Source organism: Rhinopithecus roxellana, chromosome 14, assembly GCF_007565055.1.
Source record: "Rhinopithecus roxellana isolate Shanxi Qingling chromosome 14, ASM756505v1, whole genome shotgun sequence".
NCBI classification, from domain to species: Eukaryota; Metazoa; Chordata; class Mammalia; order Primates; family Cercopithecidae; genus Rhinopithecus; species Rhinopithecus roxellana.
The window spans coordinates 51,648,842-51,669,294 of record NC_044562.1 but is presented as its reverse complement, the minus strand read 5'-3'; the positions used below and the strand labels follow the sequence as shown (position 1 = coordinate 51,669,294).

At 38.2% G+C, this 20,453-nt stretch overlaps 1 protein-coding gene and 1 pseudogene across 2 annotated transcripts in view; both read right to left on the bottom strand.

Moving 5' to 3' along the window:
- Positions 1-20,453, bottom strand: part of PDE1A (phosphodiesterase 1A) — a 601,081-nt gene that overhangs the window by 490,694 nt on the left and 89,934 nt on the right. The window lies entirely within an intron of this gene.
- LOC104657401 lies at positions 5,069-6,025 on the bottom strand (annotated as a pseudogene). The gene has a single exon (XR_747279.2). The product of XR_747279.2 is annotated as a 60S ribosomal protein L15 pseudogene (transcript).

Here is a 20,453-nt window from a genome sequence, read left to right as displayed (position 1 = left end):
CTATCAACTACAGCAGCTGCTTGAGCCTCTCTATGTGACCTGGGCTCCCTTATAGCATGGTGGCCTTAGGGTAGTCTTTTTCTTTCCTGGGTGCTCATCTGCAAAAGCAAGACAGAAGCTACAATGTCTTTTACGACCTAGCCTCAATAGCTACGCAGGCATTTCATCTGCATCTATTGGTTACAAGTGAATCATTAAATCCAATCAGATTTAAAGGACAAGGCATACATCCCACCTCTCAATGGAGTGCCAAAGAACTTGTGGATATGTTTTAAATCCACCACAATGTGTTTCTCTGTGTTATTATTTCTTAGGTATGTCCTGGCTTTTAAGCTTTATATTGTTTAAACTGATACAATTTTCAGAAATAGCAAATAAAAATACAGAATGTCCCCACTAGATTTGAATTTCAGATGAATAGGACATTCTCTTACTATTAAAAAAAATTATTTGTTGTCTATCTGAAACTTAATTTTAACTGGATGACCCATCTTTTATCAGACAATCCTACCCAAGCACATATCCCTGTGCTATAGGCATCAGAGAAGTTCAGTTATGCCAGTTATTGACCCAAATGTAATATCTGATTAGATTGCTAAATAATTACATGTACCAGATCTCTAGAGTCTACTCCCTCCATTGCAATCATAAAAGTAAAATCACATATTCCACCTCCAGATTTTCAGGTTGCACTTCAACATGACAGGAAAGTCCCTTGAAGTCTGGTCTAGGAGCACAATCCTACTTTACTCCCAGGATAAAAATAAATTCTTAAGTTAAAATTTTCAGGTTTTAGAGTTTCCATCACTGTTAATTAGATTTGAATACAGCAAAGTTCTCTTAGGTTTTGAAAATAAAATTTGGTAGTTTTATAAGACCTGATTATTAAAAAATAAGTAATACTATTTCAAAATCCTCCTGCTTTTTTTGTCATCATCAACACATTTCTCTTTCTGTACCAGTCTGTTGTGGAATATCCATTTTCTGAAAGGTTTTTTTCAGGTTGCTTGCTACAAAATTTTCAACAACAGAGGACCCATAGAGAGGCCTCAAAATTATGGTAAGTTGTTTAGAAATCCCAAGCCTTGTTTATGCATTGAATACATAAAAGTACTATTACTGCTTTGTAGGAATTCACATTTTAATCTTCATATTTGTGTAGATGAAAGAAAAATACTGAGTTGTCTACTGGATTTCCTTCATGGAGAGAGTTGTTTTACTCATAAACAGCTTCAGATTTGTTTACAAAAATTAGGTCTTTGGGGGATGGATTTAGATGACAAAGAAGAGTTTTAAAAGAAAAGTGCTCATAAAATGAAGAAACAAAATCAGAGGTTGGGCATGATTGAGTTACTGAGTCAGGGTGAAAAGAAAAAAGTTCAGAAGAAGAGAAGTTAGCCCAGCCATGCATTAAAATACATGTCCCCTAAAAGAAAAGATGACCACTTTTTAAAAATATATAAAATGTTAAACAATGTGTAGTAGATTATTTGCAAGTTGGCTCAATAATTCTTCTTCCTATATCCTTTTCCTTGATTATGCCCCTACAGTGTAGCAGACAGCTCCAGGTGCTGGCACACATGCCAGCTTTCTGCGAGGCTGCAGCTGGACCAGCTATACTGCAAGCAGCTTTCCTAGCTGGCACCAGGGAATACAGCAGTGCACAGAAGCTCAGAGATTCCAAAAACCATAGGGCCTCAAAGAGGGACTCACAGCCTGGATCAGGGAGTTCTCATGTCTAGGCTCCCCAAAGGGCCTCAGCTCTTCTCTTCACCAGCAATGTGGTGAGCAAGGAATACGTTTCTGCCCTGTGTGTGTTACAGCTCTTCTACACTTGCCATCTGGCGGGCCCCAAGTTCTTGTCCTGTGACCAGGAAGAATGAGGCACACAGACAAATGCAGGGTGAGCAAGATGAAGAGGAGCAGAATAACTCAGAGACCTGCTATGGTTAGCTCTTTTCTGCAGCCAGGATGTTCCAACAAGTGTTCAGCCTTCAGCAGAGAGGAGGAGGCCCTGGGGTGGGTGGCTCCTCTCTGCTGGTAACTTGTCCCAACCTCTCTGCAGCTCTTAGCAGAGCAGAGACCCTGGAGTGGGAAGCTTCTCTCTGCTGCTGGTCATTCCATCATCTGTTCAGCTCTGGCTGAGCCCGGGACTTTTATGAGCCCCAGAGGGGATGAAGTCACACCAATTGGTCCATGGGCAGCCATGGGTGGGCCCAGAGAAAGCACTACAAGGTCCCACTCCACTCCGTGAGACTGGCAGCCCAGCCCCCAGCCTGCAGGCCCTACCTGGCCTGAAGGTAGGGTCTCACTGGGGAACTTTGCCCTTCCACCCAGGAATCTGCCTGCCTCCTGCTGCCATTCATGGTGCCCAGGTTCAGCCTCAACTTTGCTCTGAGATGGGAGCAGGCACTGATAGCAGGGAGAATCCGGGCAGAGGGAGCAGGCACTTTCGAGCCTGTGAGGGCATGGGGGCCTTCCCAGACCCTCAAGAGTGTAGGATGCATGAGTCTGCAGCCACGATTTGGGCAGCTGCAGCAACACCTGGGGAACTTCTGCCCCAACTGAGAAGGGGCAGGGCTCTCACTGGCTCCATGGAGCATGCAGCCCCAGCCGTGTCTCTCTGCTGCAGCCAGCGTGATGGCAGCAGTGGGCTGTCTGGAGTGTCCACTGCCACCAGTCATCCCTATCACCCCAGTCAACATCCAGCACCAACTGGCCAAATTAAAAGCAAAGCCATTCTAGAATAATCAGCCCTCAGATGGACATGGAACTACTTGGTCAACTGACAGACTCAGGAACAATAATAAAATGATTGTTAGCTTAAATTTCTCAGGTGGTTTCTCATGAAGCAAAAGCTAACAGATGCAAATATCTATTATACAATTTTAAACTGTATACTGTACTATGATATAATCTTATATTTTTTGTCCCACATATCCAATAAAAATTTTCTAGACAATCAGCCCATGTTTGGTGGTAATTTGGAAGCAGAATAAAATTGGGCAATGGCAGTAATTTAAAGATAGAATAGTGGGAGAACAGGCATGGGAAAGGAATTCATAGAGGCAGAAGATAAATGGTACAATAGACAAAGAGGATAAAACAGCATTAGAAAATCAGACCAAGAATAAGAGACTTTCATGAAACTGAAGATATCAGAAAGGACATTGGGTTAGAGGTTGTAGCCAATGACGCTAAATGTAAGAATACAAAATGAACTCAGTTGACCTAGGGAACACCTAAGAAGCTGACACTTGGGTTGCCCTAAAATATATAACACATACATACTAGCTTGGTGGGGGAAGCTGATATATACTCTCTCTATGTGGTCATCTTTGACATTAATTTGAAAGACAACTTGGCCAGAATTAAAGATTAAACCAGTTCATAGAATGATAAAAGTCCTGGCTGTAACTGAGGTGTGTTCTTTTATTGTTTCTAGAAATTCTCTCACCTTTCCTGTCTGTAAACAATTGTTTAGGAAATTATCATTAGTTGTGCTGATATTCACCCCTAAAAATGGTATAACTGATACCACATTGATTACTGCTGGAGGTTAGCACAGGAGAGGTGAATTGAAGTTTTTTGCTTTTTGTTTTTGTTTTTGGAGATGGAGTCTCATTCTTTCACCCAGGCTGGAATGCAGTGGTACCATCTCAGTTCACTGCAACCTCCACCTCCCAGGTTCAAGCAGTTCTCCCTGCCTCAGCTTCTTGAGTAGCTTGGATTATAGGCGCCCACGACTACGCCCCAGATAATTTTGGTATTTTTTAGTAGAGACAGGGTTTTGCCATGTTGGCCAGGCTGGTCTTGAACTCCTGACCTCAGGTGATCCGCCCACCTCAGCCTCCCAAAGTGAGTTGAAGTTCATTAATAGTTGCAGAATACAGGTAAGAAGCTCAAGGAAAATGCAGATTGTGAGAGCACCAAAATAGACAATTAATTCTTTGGATGTTTACACTGAAATTTTAGTTTGCTCAACAAGATGTGGTATTAAGTTAAATTTCTTTTTTAAAAAAAGAACTCAGGTCCACAAGAAACATTATCCAGAAATGTAAACTTTATACCAAGAAAAAGCCCAGAATATTAATAAATAATTTTAAGCCAGTATATTAATAAATAATTTTAAAATTGCAGCAATTTAAACTCCTATAATTTCATAGAGTGATGTTTAGATTCCTCTTTCACCCTGAAATAGCTCAACCTACTAATACTACATTGGGCTAAAAGTAAATCCTTTTATAAAAGTGATATTTTATAAAATAAATTATATACTATTCCTAGAAATTTAGTTTTAAAAAAAATTTCATCCACTTTTCCTCAAGTATACATGACCAGAACTATACAGGAAATATTTACAAATTACGAAGAATTATGAAGAATACCAAAGAATAAGAATTTTAATTATATCTGAAAGTAATTATAATGAAATGTAAATAAAATTTTATTTTAATTTTTCATTTGGAATAATTCTGGTTAATTTGTAGTGTCTGTGGACTAAAATAGATATTCCTTTTACATAGAGCAGTGCTTAGGTAACCAGTCTAATTATTTGAGAGTTATCAGCACTTTAAGCCATTCCTAAACTAGCATTATAAACTTATTACATTACACAAAACATTTCAAGAGGGAATTTGCTATTTCTTGAACATTGCTTAGAATATTAACCGAATGATCTTAATTTTAAATATGCTGTCAATCATTATAATCACAGAAGACAGTCATATTCAGAGAAAAGGAAAAAAGTACTTCCCATGAAGAACTACTTAAAATGACAAAAGTAATCATTTGCTCAGTCCAAGGATATGGAGAATACAGTGGAAAGTTAATAGAAAAAGACAATCAATGAAAGAAGTTATAGGTTTTCAGAAATAAAGGTTTTTAAAAGATAGACTATAGGTATTTTATTATTATCCTAAGCATGCTACTACTGATTAGTTTTAATTTCTGCATTTGTTGCTAATTGATTAGGAAAATGCATGCTGTATATATAAAATAGACATTCCTGGTAAGAATTCACAGCATTCTTTTTTTTTTTTTTTTTTTTTTTTTTTTTTTTTTTTTTTTTCAGTTCTCTTAAAGAATTTATTTCAAACCTATTATACCACAGTATGTTTTATACACTGACATACAACTCCCTAATAAGATAAAGCAAAGACAAAAAGTTTATCTTATTAGAAACAAGATACACCACCACTTATTGTCTTCAAACATTATTGCACTTTAACTTTCTTAATTTGACAAAGCATTCAAGAAACAATCTGCAGACTAGTTTTAACAGACAAATAACACCTGTAAGCAGACATGACTGTCCTAAATTGTTTATTAGGTATTAATTTTACAAACTTTACTTATATTAGCGGTAACGGTGGAGCTGGAGAGTATTGCGCCTTCTCCAAGCTGCCCGGCGAGAACCACCAATAGTATGGTGGAACTTATGGCCCTTTCCAAGGCCACGGCTCTTTCGGCCTGCAGATGTCAGCCCACGCATCTCCCTGTGCTTGTGGACTGGTTTGGTGATCCACTGGGTGTCAGGATTTCTTCTGATAGCTTTATGGAATGGATCAATGAGGATAACCTCGAAAAATTTGTATGTGGAATCTTCTCCAACCCAGTAAGAATTCAGGACTCTCAGAGCCCCACAGTGGCGTCCAGCTCGCTCCTCTGCAACGGACTGAAGGCTTCGAGCAAACTTTAGCTGGTTAACACCATGATGGACAGGCTTGCCGTAAGTTGCACCCTTAGGAACTGGGCGTTTTCGGCCACCACGGCGAACATGAATCCTATATATAACGTAACCTTGCTTGGCCTTGTAGCCCAGTCGGCGCGCTTTATCAGGCCGGGTGGGGCGGGGAGCCCTGTGGAGAGCAGAGAGCTGGCGGTACTGCCAGCAGCGGACCCTCAGAAGAAAGCGCATGACATCAGACTGCTTCTTTCTCCATAGCTCCTGGATGTACTTGTATGCACCCATCTTGGCTTACCTGATGGCTGCCGCCAGACGGAAAGGCGAATTCACAGCATTCTAAGAAATTTAACCCAAGACAGTTTTGAAAGTCAGGTTATATTGGTTTTTTAAGTGTTTCATGATTGTTGCTCTTTTTTTAACTCAAAAAAGATTTACCAAGGGTTTACAATTGTATGTCAGGTACTCTCAAAGAGTTTTTTCCACTCTAATGAAGAGAATAGAAAAGTGAACCAAAGAAAGATATTTTCTTTCTAATATTTCTTAAAGTGTGATTTAGTGGCCAGCTTCAGAATCACTTCATCAGTCTCTGGGTGGGGGCCTGAGGGGAGTCGATTTTTCTTTTAATCATGTTCCTTGGCGGGTATTTTTCCTCGCTAAGATTTTAAAACCACTCACCTAAAACTGAGAGCATTTGACCTTAACAATTCATTTCAAGCCCATCTCTGCCCTGGCCCCTGCCCTGGGCCCTGCCCTGGTCCAATTAGGCCTACCAATGACAAGAGGCCCCTCCAATGCAGAAGGTGACCTCAAGCCCAACCTACCTGTGGTACTACCCATCAGGGCTGCTAATCAAATATTTCTGGTGCTTTCCTCTTCCTACACTACCTGTTCCCTCACAGCTAGTTGTGACCCTGTGATTAGTAGTGGCATATGAGACGTGAACAGAAGTCATTCCAGGCAGAGGTGTCATTCCAGCCAGAGGCTTTAAAAGCTAAAGCATGAGTTCCATACCCTTTTCTAAATTCCTTCATTAACTGTGGAAACATAGGGATAGATTCTCCCTCAGTCCTTGAGTAAGGACAGTGTGGAGCACATCTCCAATGGATGGCCTCATGAAATATGGGTAAGAAACTAAACCTGTTAAGTCATTAAGACATTTAAGTTCGCTTGTTTCCACTATCCTGATGGCTACATAACCACACCAGCTACATAAAGTACAAAAAGTCATCAATCCATTGATCCAGAGTAAAGGGAGAACTTTCAAACCTCTCTGTTATCCCCTCTTAAATTTCACCCAAGTATCAGAGTCAAATTGTGTCCCTGAGTATTCCACAAATCCAGAACTGATCACCAAGGGTGGAGTAAAAAGAGAGAAAGGGGTAGCTTTGAACTAAATGTTAATGTGAACTGTACTTGTGATGGTAATTACATTTTACAATCAAAATTCCAATTAAACACACCTGCACATACACATACCAAAACATCTCAAGGATGTCACATCTTCCAGCTCTCATTTTTTTTAATGCTTCCAAGGCCTATCTGATTTTCAGACTTATCTCCTGTGACTTTCTCAATAGGATATCATGCCATTACTGTTCAATAGGATATCATGCCATTACTGTCACTTAATGACATTTGACTTTATTACAATGACTGTGTAAGATAGGTATGAAATATAACTCTATAGCACTGTCACAGAAAGAATAAATTACTCCCCAAGGTATGTATGCATGTATGTATGTACGTATGTATGTACATATTTATTTTTGAGATGGAGTCTCACCCTGTCACCCAGGCTGGAATGCAATAGCGCAATCTCAGCTCACTGCAATCTCCACCTCCTGGGTCAAGCGATTCTCCTGCCTCAACCTCCAGAGAAGCTGGGATTACAGGTACATGCCACCACGCTGGGCTAATTTTTTGTATCTTTAGTATAGACAGGGTTTCACCATGTTGGCCAGGCTGGTCTCGAATTCCTGACCTTGTGATCTGCCCACCTTGGCCTCCCAAAGTGCTGGGATTACAGGTGTGAGCCACCGTGCCTGGCCTCCTCAAGGTATTTATATAATGAAAATTCAAACCCAGTTTTTTTCATTCATTCAATTATTTAACAAATATTTATAGCTACTGAGGATACAGCAAAGAACAAAACAGACAAAAATCCATGCCCTGTGGAGGTGATAACATAGAAAAAGAAGACAGGAAATAAACAAATAAGCTTATTATATAACATACCAGCAGGTCATAAATACCATGAAACTAATAAAACAAAAATTGTATATCTAAGTTTTCAGAGTGAAAATGTCTTGCATTTCTAAATAGCGTGGAAAACTAAAGTATTCATGAGAAAATGGCACTGAAGGAATGGAAGGCCACATACTGACAGCAGAGGGGAAGTTTTCCAGGAAAAAGGAAAAGCAAGTACAAAGGTGTCACCAAAATGCCAGGGGTTCAGTCCAGGTCCTGCTGCTCACTGTGCAGAAAGCCAGTCACTGAGACAATAAGTATTGCCAGAGAAGAAGGCGCTGCAGCTGAGGAGACGGAAGATCAGTCTCAAATCCATCTCCCTGATGGTCTAGAACTAAGAGTTTAAACGGCAGAGAAGAAATGTAACTATATGTGGGGAAAAAAAACAAACCAGGATTTAGGGATGAGCAAGAAAGAGGAATTGGTCAACCGGAAGCAGGTGGTTAGTTAGGCAATTATGATGAGTGTTGGGTCTAGTGTCTCATCGTCCACATGTGGTGATCTGGTAAGTTTCACTTCCTTGATACTATCTGGGAGGCCTGATGGTTGGTTTTCTGAGAAAGCAACTCACATAAGATAATTGTAACTTTCTCAAGTTTTAAGATTGGGAGGGTCAATTTCTATGTTTATTCAAAATAAACCATAAATATCAGTTCTATAGGACAATTGGACCGGTTTCAAAGGCAGGAAAGCCAAACTATGCCTGGATTGATCGAGAAATAGCACTTTAAGTACACTTAAAATAAGTGCATTTCACTATACAGCTGTCTCTCAGTATAGTGGGGGATTGGTTCCAGAACCCCCACATATACCACAATTCGTGCAAACTCAAGACCCAAGGTCAGAACTGCAGAACTCACACACATGTGAATAGTCAACCCTCCCTATACTGGAGTTTCACATCAATACTGTATTTTCCATCCATGTTTGGTTGAAAAACGCCTATGTATAAGACCCATGAAGTTCAAACCCATGTAGTTCAGGGGTCAACTGCGTATAAATTTACCTTTACGTAAATAAAGCTGATGCTTTTTAAATAAAATAAAAGGTTAATATTACAGCATGAGTTCTCATAGAAGCACTTTACAGCACGTGATGTTACTTAGGAAGTGACCTTGGGAACAGCACCTGTGGAAGGGGGAGGAACTAAGTGGGATTGAATAAAGGGAGGAGTTACACTGGGACTTCAGGCCAAAATAGAGCCTCTGCAGACTCCATGGGGACTAAAAAGACCCTTCAGAGTTATCTCACATTTGGCAAAAATGACCAGGCTTTTATACCTCCACCTCTATCAGTCACTCAGCATGGGCTGAGTCCTGGGAAGGGAGTATTGGAAAACAAACTCCCAAAAGAAGCCTTCAAAAATAGCCTTAGAAGCAAGAGTTTCCTCTGACCTTCTCCTGCCCTCCTGTCTTTCAGTCCCATTCTCCCCTGAAGCTACCCATAGAAACTAGAATCCCTCTTCTCCAAGAGGGGTGGGGGCCGTGGGGTTATAGAAACCAGGACCCCTTTCCCCTGAAAATCTAAAAATATTACTGCAACTTTTCTGCCACTTCTCTATAGGAAAATTACCATACAGAAATTATCTTACCTACCTTGTTTGACCATAGGTCATCAGACTCCCATTCCAGAGTGGGTCCCACACTATTCCCAGCAAAAAGAAATGGGCGGGGTGCTGTGGCTCACACTTGTAATCTCAGCACTTTGGGAGGCCAAGGCAGGTGAATCACCTGAGGTCAGGAGTTTGAGACCAGCCTGGCCAACATGGCGAAACCCCATCTCTACTGAAAATACAAAAATTAGCTGGGTGTAGTGGCACGGGCCTGTATTCCCAGCTACTTGGGAGGCTGAGTTAGGAGAATCGCTTGAACCCAGGAGGCAGAAGTTGCAGTGAGCCAAGATTATGCCACTGCACATCAGCTTGGGAGACAGAGTGAGATTCTATCTCAAAAAAAGAAAGAAAGAGAGAGAGAAATGTATGCTCAGAGGAGCCAATAAGAGTCTAGACAGATGGGCCTTGCTGGGTTTCCCCACTCAGCCTATTAGTATTAGACCATACCCTTTTTTTCCAATCCTATTTCTACACAGCTGTCCATGCTTTGTCAAACCTAAGTATAAACATTGACAATTTCCCCTATATCTTTGGGTCTTCCTTCTGAAGGCTCTTTTGTACACATTAAGTCAATCTGTACGCCTTTCCTCCATTAATCTGCCTTTTGTGGGCTGATTTTTCAGTGCACTATCAAAGGGCAAAGGGAAAGTACAGCTGTACTTGTGGAGGTGGTGCTCTCTACGGTTGAGGCCATCCCTAAAGCACCTGACCAAGCTGAAACTGACCAAGCTGAAACCTTCCTGGAAAATCTTCTGTGGGTTAAAGTCAAATAAAAAAAAAAAAAAAAGCATAGCAATGTTTTAAACGATTACATTGTAAAATTATTTTTAAAACTGCTTTAAAATAGTAAATTAAAACAATTGAAAAATCTTTTATTTAAATCAGAAAATAAAAGCTAAGATAAAATAGAAACAAAATGTAAGAGAATAAAAAGTATGTCAGACAAAAGCAATAGCTCAAAATTTAATAGGGTTGGATAAAACTAAATTATAATAAATTTGTAAAACTTATTTTCAAGAGAGAAGGAAGAAAATAAAATTGAAAAATAAAAGGAAAATGAAGTATCCTAAAAGCAAGAAAATAAAGGGCAAATATAAACTTGAATTATTAACAGTATAAGCTATTATTGCTGTAAACTTTAAGAGAATAAAATAAATTATATAACAGTGGTTACGAAGTATTTCATATACAAAATGTAAAAAACACAAAATGCAAGCCAAGTGCAGAATATGTCCAGAGGTTCTGCTTTTTTGACTCCTCACCTGTCATCTCAAAATTTAAAGTTCTTTGAAAGGATATCCAGGTAAATTCTTTAGATGAAAAGCAGAAGCTCCGGTAATCAGAGCTGTTGCCTTACAGGGCCCAGTTTCTTCTGTATCTCCCTGAACCTCTGGTCCTCCCAGTCCCTAAACCTACAATAGTTAAGTGAGTGAGTGATTCAGCCCACTGCCAATTCCATGCACTGCCATTTGGAGGTGCTGGGTAACACGGCAACACTCAGCACCTGTGCCACACAGAACTCCAAACTCTTTACCACTTGAGGAGCACAGGAGAAACAAGGAAAAATGGACTTCAAAATAGCAATAGAAAAAAGTGATTTCAAAGAGAAGAAATCACCCCTCCCCAAAATGTATCTCAAATATGTATGCCAAAAAGGTAGCATGAATATAAACAAAATAATCCCAAGGCACAGTATTTCCTCTTTGCTACACTTTTCACCACACCAATCTTCTTAACGAGTTTCAACAGTCTGTAAATTTAAACTTCAACTCATCTTCCATTTTGCTTGAAGTAGCAGATTTCAGAACCCTGGAATTCGTAGTCTCTTAGAAAACTATGCAATTTTAACTTTCTGCCTTAATTTATGACCTAAAATAATCCCAGAAAAACTGTCTTACCGGTTAAGATTTCAAAGATGGTGCTTTTACAGCATCCTTTAGTAATTATTTCAACATTTAATTTATATTGCCAGGAAATAGATATTGAAGAAAGAATGAAGAAAAAAGAAAAAAAATCATGTCTATTTGAAAGCAAAAGAATTGCAAAGCACAAAAATAAGCAAATAAAGAACAATAATATTTGAAACTGATGACCGGCTTTAAATAACAAAGTTGAATATAAGTAAATGAAGATGTTTGGTCAAACAACTACTTTTCCCAAAACAAGAACAGCTAGGCCAGCTACTTCAACACCTTCCGTGCCCTGTTGACAAAATCTCAACCTCAACACTGAACTCTGTCAAACCAACAGCTCCATTTTTTCCAGATGCCCTAATCAGATGACAAAGTGTCAACTCAAATATCCTTTGCATTACAAAGGACTCCAGCCTAGTACTAATTTCATCCAAAACAAATATATACAATATTTTAACATTCAGAAAAATCTACGAATTAATCTGTCAAAATAATTTCATTTATAGGAATTTTATTTTCTTAATGAACATAATATTTAACAATTCAGTCCTTGTGAATCATGTATTAAAGGCTAATCAGGTTGCTTAGACAGAGATATCAATTTCACAGGTATTGAAGACAAATGTCTGAGTGAAGGAATTTCATGGATTGAAATAACTTTTCATAAGGCTATTCTTCTGAAACAGATTGGAGTCTAAAATGAACTTTATCTAATACCTAATTCTCATACATCCAGCATGTTTATTCTTCCAGTATGTAAGTTCTCATTACACAAATGCATCAGTAGAAATTTATTTGGGTCTGAGCACCCTAGGCTATGACACTGAAATCTTCTGTTTCTGCAATCAAATGATATTCAAGTATGAAAACCGGAAAAAACAATGACAACAAAAAACACTTCGTATAGTAAAGGCCTCATGTATTTCACTCCAATCGATATGTAAATTAATTATCTTGCAAGGCAAGAATGAAAATACCTTTCACTATACACTATTTTTATTTTCATTGGGGCTTCTATAAAGATGGGGAAAGCAAAAAAGTAGGCACATGATATTTTCTGTTCATATTTGTCAAAATGTCAACTGACTTATACAAAAATAAAGCAGGACCAATAAGAATATTTACATATAAATTAAATTGAACAGAAATGAGATTATTTTATGAAATTTTCCTCTAAGATAAATCATGGATCTCTATTTGGGGGAGACGAGAATAACCATTTGCAAGATCAGCCTCCTCCATAAGCCACCAATCTTATTCATTTCTGCAGTTTTATTATCTTTTCATGAGTTTTTTGACTATGAGCTTTTATTCTCCCACTGAATCTGCGGGACAAGAAATATTTTTAAGTGCACAACTTTGTGGTTATACAAATTTTACAGGAGAATTCAACATTTAAAATTTGTAGCAACTTGGATAGTCCTGATTTAAATGTAATATAAAAGATTGAAGCATTTTTATCTCTGTTATCAGGGGAAAATACCATGCATGATACTATTTTTTATATTTGTCAAATTGTCTTCATGAGTCTTTAAAATTATATTATTGAAGAACAATTGTCAAGGATTCATTTATTTTTTCTACACATAACCTCAAATAACATTATTAAATAGGGGGCCAGGCATGGTGGCTCACGTATGTAATCGCAGAACTTTGAGAGGCCGAGGCAGGTGGATCACGAGGTCAGGAGATCGAGACCATCCTGGCGAGCACCGTGAAACCCTGCCTCTACTAAAAATACAAAAAAATTAGCCAGGCATGGTGGCAGGCACATGTTGTCCCCTACTTCCAAGGCTGAGGCAGGAGAATGGTGTGAACCCAGGAGGCAGAGCTTGCAGGGAGCTGAGATCGTGCCACTGCACTCCAGCCTGGGCAACAGAGCGAGACTCCATCTCAAAAATAAATAAATAAATAAATAAATAAATAAATAAATAAATAAAAATTAAAATAGAGAAAACATCATTAAATAATGTTTTCATATCCTCTGTTTTTATATAGGGTTCCACTGAATGGTACGGTGGTAAAGTCTTAGTCAATAAAAGATCAACTATCTTCAGTCATTAAGATATTTTGAATGCATAAATACACTATGGTTTTGAATCCTAACTTCAACACTTATTAGCTGTTCATTTTGAGAAATTATTTAACCATGAGTTTCCCAAACTGTATGCCAAGATATTCCAAGGAGTGCCATGGGATATTTTAAGTTTTCAAGAGCAACACAGTTATACTCAACATCTTTTCAATACAGTGCAAACAGGGTCAACATTAGATCATGCCACACTCCTTTCAATGATGGCATATTTTTGCAAAGCTCGGTTTTCAGAAATTAGTATGATAAGCAAGTACCACCTCAAATTCAATGTAAAACACCAAATTGGGGTGGAGGTATCCCATCTGATGTAAAGTTTGCAAAGCTGTGCAGTGCCCAAAAGGCACGTACATCCTGTTAGTAATTGTGGTTAAGAATGAAGTAAAAATAAACTTAGCTTCAATTTATGTACATTTTATTTTCCAATGGCTACTAAGTTGTTAGAATCTACGTACTTATTAGGGTTTTAGAATTAATAACTTAGTCAAGGAAACGTTTAGGAATACCTTTAGGCAGAGTGGTGTGAAAACATTACTGAGATGCTAAGAACATTGTGCACTGAAAAAGTTTGGGAACCTAGGACTATCCCTCTGAGAGGCATTTTCTTTATCTGCAAAATAAACATAATAGCTATTTCATAGAGCTATAGTGAGAGTCAGAGTTTATAATGAATGTAATACTGCCTAATATAAAGACCATATAAACTCTATAAATTTTAATTCTTTATCTTTTCAAGTGACTTTTCAGTTTTGCATATTATTATATGAAAACATTTTTCTTTGCTACATTTATGTAAGTTATCACTTTATTACATAATATTTAAAGTAACCTGGCTTTTTTTTTTTTTTTTTTTTTTTTGAGACAGAGTCTCACTCTGTCTTACCCAGGCTGGAATGCAGTGGTGCAATCTCAGCTCACTGCAGCCTTCACCTCCTGGGTTCAAGCAATTCTCCTGTCTAAGCCTCCAGAGTAGCTGGGACTACAGGCATGTGCCACCACACCCAGCCAATTTTGTATTTTTAGTAGAGACAGGATTTCATCATGTTGGCCAGGCTGGTCTTGAACTCCTGACATCAGGTCATCCACCTGCCTCGGCCTCCCAAAGTGCTGGGATTACAGGTATGAGCCACTGTGCCTAGCCTATCTATTATTATTATTATACCTGAGGAGATGCTCACAATTCTTATCCCAAACCATAGCATGAAACAAAAATGATTTATGAATTATCAAACATAAAGTAAAATATGTCCTTTATAGTTTTAATATGGATGATACTTTTAGAATAAATAATTCCTATACACTCCGTTAATCAGAATATTTCATAAATTAGGATATTCTGTTTTCCTGAAAATTCATTTGTAATTGAATCCAAATGCATGCCATTTTCACCATTTCCTAAGACTATGTAGCTATGACAGATGATTTGAGAATGTGTGAAATTGTTACATAAATTTCAATTCATTTCTACTTCCATGGGAGTAAGGTCCAGTGAAAGCCTCCTGAATAAAAGTAGGCTGCAGTTCTGTTCAGACTCCAATGAGTAATTTTGAATCATTTGACTCCTTCTAGTATATGATGGCATATCTTTCCAAAGCTGAGTTTTCAGCTGTAAAACCCAACTAAAACGACAAGATCAGTCCTGCTCCAAAAGCAATAAGAGTTACAAACAAAACATAAGTGCTGGTTATTTATATCGTATTGGGACAACACAATTAAAATATTATTGGGAAGCTAAAACTGCAACACTTAGGAAAAACCCAGAAACAATATAAGACCGTATGTCATCAGATGCTAAATAAGCAATTTCCTTAAGATTAAATATAATTATCCCGACATGTATTATTAGTAGCATTACTAACAAAATAACCCATTGCTATTGTCTATTTTTTGTTGCTATAACAGAATACCTAAGACTGGGTAATTTATAAAGGACAGGAACTTATTTCTTACGTTCTGGAGGTTGGGAAGTTCAATATCAAGGGTCCCACACCTGATGAGATGCTTGGGGCTGCATCATACCATGGTGGAAGGTAGAAGGGCAAGAGAGCATGCATGTGCACACATGAGACGGGGAGAAAGAGACAGAAGGAGAGGGAGAAGGAAGACGGACTCAAACTCATCCTTTTATCAGAAACCCATTCCCATGATAACCAACCCAGGCCCGTGATAACGGCATTAACCCATTCATCAGGGCAGAGCCCTCAAGACTCATCACCTCTTAAAGGTCTCAGTTCTCAACACTGTTGCCTTGGGGGTGAAATTTCCAACTCATTAACTTCGAGGGTCACATTCAAACCATAGCACTTATAAACAACACTGAATAAATTATTTAACATTTTTTAATTCTTAGCTTCTCAGCTATGAAATAAAAATTATAATGGCAGTTACTTCATAGGAATGTTGTAAGAATTAAGTTCATTTATGTGTTAAGGTCAGCAATTTGGCACAGTGGCTAGAACAGGCTTCAATCACCTACCTCAGTGAGATGCTGAGGATCACACTGCTGGCCCTTTTGGAGTCTATAACAAAAGTTAAACACTAAAGTTTATATAATCTTATAGCAAGTTATGAGGTATCTCCTATTATCCCCATTTTACCAGTGAGGTAGCTAGGGCTCAAAGAATTACATAATCTTCCCCAGAAGGTGAGAGGCAAAGGCCAGAGTAATAGGTAAACTCATTCATGTGGCATACCACAAGGACAGGTTACTTCAGATGGAAGATACCCACTGTAAGGATACAGTATGTCCAGAAAATCAACCTAGCAATAGTTGAGTCAAGTCTCATGACATGCCTGTCTGGATACCTCAGCAACTCCAATAGAAAATCATTTTCTTGATTCAGCTTCTCTGTTTATGCTTCTTCTCCTGAGACTACATCTTTATCTACATCCACTGCTGGAGCCAATTATTTGTCTTATTCAGACTCCCCAGGAGAGGACATCACACTCCAGAGAGTACCTTTAATAGGCAGAGTTTTCCTAGCTACTTCATGAAGTGGTTCTCAATCTTGACCACAAATTAGAATTACCTGCAGATCTTTTAAAACATACCAATCCTAGACCTGCCTCAGACTAATTAAATCGGAATTTCTGGGGACAGCGGGTGTGGGCTAAAACATCAGCAACATTAAGTATCCCTATGTAAGCCTAATGTGCAGCCAGGTTGTGATCCATTAGATCTCAGCGGAGGTCTTTGAATCAAGAGCTGACCTCAGGTCCAGGAGTGATGCCTCATGTCAGACTTCCTCCAAAGGAAATATGACTGGAATCTAAAAGTTTTGTAGTGTGTATCAAAGAATTATTCTTGCCCAAACAGAGGTTTGACCTTTGCCTTCCATTCCTGGGAGGTAACGTCTATGTCCTTGGAAGGTCCTGCCTAATCACATTGCTTTTGTGTACCTGGGAATCTTAGACCATCCCAAATATCCTATACTAACAATGTGATTTACAGTTGGGGCCTTGAGATACGCAGTATCAACTTGATCTCTGAAGGGGCTGCAGTCTAAAATCAGCCATATGGGTAGTCAATCATGTCTATATGGCCACACTTCAATAAAACTGGATGCCAAGGCTTGAGTAAGCTTCCCTATGTCAACACCCCATACATATTGTCACACATCATTTCAGGGAAATATTAGCACTGTCTGCAAGTCTCTACCAGGGAAGGATAACTGGAAGCTCATGACTGGATTTCTCCTGGCCCCTGCTCTATGGACCTCTTCCTGTGGCTGATCTGAATCTATAACCTTTGTTGCAATAAACTGTAACCATGAGTACAACAGCTTTGCTGAGTTCTATGAGCATTTCTAGTGAATTATTGAATCTAAAAGTGGTCTTGGGGATCCCAGAATTTGCAGTTTATGTCAGAAATTAGGGTGATCTTAGGGATCCGCTGAACTTTGCATGTGACCTATTCAGTTCACCCAGTGCAGGTGGCCTCCTCTGTGAAGAACGTAACAACTCCCATTCTGGATAATTCTCCATTTGAGTCATCACAGCATCCTCTTTCATATCTCCATGTCTTTGCATTGGCTTCTTCCTGTTCTTGGAATGTCTTTACTCATCTTCATCATCAAGTCACTCCTTCTCATTCAATGTGCTTTTCTCAGGTGTCACTTGCCCCCAGAAACCTCCACACTCCATCTGGATTACATGTTAGCCCTTTATATTCTCCTAGGACCTTACACTCATTTCTAACATAACCTTATCATAGTGTAACTCTCATACCTAAAGCTTGTTATTTTTGTTTCCTTTCACTCTCATGCATCCTTGATAGGACTTTGACCAAGTTCAATTTTAGCAGCAAAAAAACTCCAATTTTCATTCATTCTGTTTTCTTTCTCATTTACTGCTGTACTGCCTGCTCAATGTTCTAATGTCATAGACATTGTGTTGTTACATTTGAGTTTTATTATTTGTGAGAAATTACTGGAAAACCAAAAATAAATGCCACTAAGAGAAAGAATTAGACAGACAGAAAGAAGGAGAAAAGACTGCAAATTTCACACATCAGTAGTATTTCCCCTCAATTTGGGAGAATTATTATAGTGTCATAAATTTTCCATTTGTCCAAGTAAGCATACTAATAAAGCTAACCTATTATAATACTCCATTCTTATCCCATTGAATAAGTGGATATTTTAATAAGATATAAATAGGGAAATTATAATAGCAAGAATTAAGAATGTAGAATTAATTTAGCCTTAGGATGAACTTGTTATAGTATCTTTTGGTTCAAAGTGGAGGTAGAGAAAATAAAAGAGTTTGACAAGGAAGGTGAGCAACACAATGGCAGTTAAAGAACAATAGGGCCAAAGAATCTACACTAAGAATCATTATTGAACTTTGATTCTGCTTGCAAAAAAAAAAGAATAGGTGTACATGAGAATTTAATAAAGATAGAATTGACAGGTTTATCTGCATACTGGCAATTGGTTTACTGCTTTAAAAGATGGCATTTGATATACATGGTTATTTCCAGGAACATGAGTCAGCAACAACAAGTTTCAACTGAAAAATTATCTGTTTACAGATTGTGAGTTTCATGAGGCAGAGACTTTTATCTTTATGTTCCTGGCACAGAGTACAAGCCTGGCTTGTGTTTGTTAAATAAATGAATGCCCTACAAAGACAAGACAAACCTCAAAGAAAGTTTCTGTTCTGACACCATGTTAGGATTATAGACAGCATTAAAGCTGGCCAGAATAAACAGCATAATCTATGGCAGTTACTCCCAAATTTCAGTCCTTTGTCCAGTGCCAGTCAGTGATTAAGTTGTCATTGACTCCTCTGCAAAAAAAAAAATTGGTGTCGGGGGGGGGGCAGTTGGAAGATAATATAACAAGGTTCATCCTAAGGCTCAATTAAATCTACATTCTTAATTCTTGCAATTACGGTTTCCCTATTTACATCTTATTAAAATATCCATGTATTCAATGTAATAAGAATGGAGTTAGCATTATAATTGGTTAGCTTTATTAATATGCTTACTTGGCCAAATAGAAAATTTACAACACTATAATAATTCCCCAAAACTGAGGGCAAATATTACTGATGTGTGAAATTTTAAAACCTGAGAATGCCCAGAAAAATGCTATAGATCCCTCAGAAGATGAGGAAAGAGCAAGCTCTGAGAAGACATTGTGCGACCCACACAAGCAGAGGGCTGTGTAGCAGTCATGCCTCAAAACGACCAGAAGAGCAGAGTAACGTGAGCAAACCATGGCAGCGGAGCAAAATACAGCAGAATTTGTCAGAGCCACTCATGGAGTGGCTACCTGCATGGAAAGATTTCTTATTCAAAGAGGTTTTTGACATGGGGAAATACTCTTTGTGAAATATCAAGATTCTAAGACACTGGAGGATTTTATATCACTTTGAATTACCTATTAAATATGACAAGTTTTTTACTTTACCAAAATTTCCTTTTTCTAACACATAAGTGTTATTAGACATGCAAGTTCAGGAGTTTCATACCACTGAGTTTTCATGGTGTCAGTCTGTTTTGTGTTGCTATACCAGACCACAGACTGGGTGATTTACAAAGAAAAGGCATGTATTGCTCACAGTTCTGAAGACCGGAAAGTCCTAGGGCTTGGTACTAGCACCTTGCAAGGGTCTTTGTGCTGCATCATCACATGGCAGAAGGTAGAAGGACAAGAGAACACACTGGGGAGCAAGAGAGAACTCACTTCCAAAAGTTTTTTTTTAAGGCATTAAACCCATCCATGAGGGTAGAATCTTCATGGCCTAATCACCTCTTAAAAGCCTCACATCCCAATATTGTCACACTGGCAGTTACATTTCAACATGAGTTTTGGAGGGAATGAACATTGAAACCATGACACATAGTCTACTGGGATTTTTGGTGGAAATTAAGCCAAGTATAGCATCTCATAAAATAAAAAAGTTATTAACTTTAAAATGTATTCATTTATTTATTTAATAAATAGCAATTAATTGAGTCAATCTGAGTCTCTGGGAACACAACTATTAACACATTTCTATATTAATCTTAATTTTAGTTATTTGATTTTTAAAGCTTAAAATGATTTCACAAATAGTCATTCAATCTTTGTTTATTGCTTTCAGACATCTGATTGAAATCTATTATTCCATGCACTTTTTCAAGTTTGATTACAGCATCTATAAATTTGTCCAGATATATGTGTGGAATTATTCTGCCAAAAATACAAGTTGGCACCTTCCTCTAAGAACAAAATTGTATTCTATTTTTATCCCCCATCCAAATTGGGTCATGCTGAACTGGAATAAAGAGTAAGAACAAGGATTTGAAAAAGAGGAAATACATTTTATAAAGCTCTTAAAACAGGAAATAGAGGCTAGAATGCTATGAATCCAAGCCTCTTTCAGCCATAAGATTTTTTAATGCCATTAGAA